We start from the raw sequence: 1,458 nt of genomic DNA, 5'->3' as shown, positions 1-1,458 counted from the left end.
TGTCATCATTAACACACACAATACACATTGGACATTATAATCTATTTACATAAAATTTTGATGGCTCCCTTACTTCTTTCATGTTCCTAAAAGTGAATCATGAGAACATGTGTTTCTAAGTTTCCCTTTCCCAGTTCCAGAGCTATCAGCCTAGAGCCATCAGCAGCAGATGCCCTCCTGTCAAAGACTAGGGGAGAGACCATTAGGAAAGAGTTTAACCAAATATAATTTTTAGGTTTCATCAAATCAGTTAGTTCTGGGTATGTGATTGATGAAAAGGCTGTGAAAATGACTTTCCCTAGGGTGCCACTGCTGAAATGAGTCTCGACTAAGACTTGTGGGCAGCATGGAAGCACAGGCTAGAGTGCAAGTATATGTAGAAAATGTTCCAAAAGAATATCTTACCTTCCATGGATAAGTAAAATGATTGGAAAGAGCGAGAAAAACTAAATAAATAAAAGGAAATCACATTGCATCTTTTTTGTGTACTGTGCTCTGCATTCTAGAAAAACTCAAATTAAATTAGAACACCACAACGAGATCTAGTTTTAGAAAACATTTTTTTTTACTAAAAAATCAGGCCTCTTCAGACCTGTTAACATGATGCGAGTCACACATGAATATATCTAAATCACAACCAAAACATGACTGACATAAAATCATTGCTAGAGAGTCTGGAGACTGTTTTTTTAAGAAATAAATATTACTATTTAATCCACAGTGGTCTCTGCTGAGGTTTAATCCTGGTAGATAAAGTTCCCTTTGATGAGTTGAGAATTCTGAGTTAGGATATACAAAATGGACTTGGAGCTTTGGTTTGGAGGAGATGATAGAAAGGGTTCTGGGTGGGACATAAAAGGGCTGAGAAGATGACAGGAGGCAGGATAGGGTGACAAGGCCAGGGAAACTGTCACAAACTGAAGGAGATCTCAGAGTCAAAACTGAGGTCATCTGTGCTGCTGTGATGTATGCCTGCTACCACTTTGACCTCCCACATTCAGCTAAGTTAGCCTTTTGCGAGCATGGTGACCATGAGCATATGTTCTTGGTAGGATTCACAGAAATCTCGGAAGGGGGGTGTCATTGTGCCTTTATAGGGTGAGTGAGTGAGGTTTGAATAATCCTATCCTGGTTTAAGGCAGACCCCAGCAGATACCGGGTTACACTAGACTATTTAACAGTGAACTTTATATACATATAAACATGTTTTTCCTTATACCACTACCTAAAAGTTCACATATTTTAAATTAAGGAGATTGAGATAGAGATGAAAATTCTATATAAACAGTTTAATCAGATTTAAAGTACAAAACATGAGTATGTTTCACATAGTTTTCTATATGAAAGTCTCTCTTGAGATTTGATGATGTCTGTACTGCAAGAGATCTCCCAGTGAGTAGCCAGAAGATGAAGAATATTCCCAATATGCTACTGGGAGACTTGGAGAGTGATGTGGTC

Source organism: Spermophilus citellus (genome assembly GCF_964194105.1).
Source record: "Spermophilus citellus genome assembly, chromosome: 2".
NCBI lineage: Eukaryota > Metazoa > Chordata > Mammalia > Rodentia > Sciuridae > Spermophilus > Spermophilus citellus.
The sequence above is the reverse complement of the archived record's forward strand: the minus strand, read 5'-3'. Positions refer to the sequence as shown.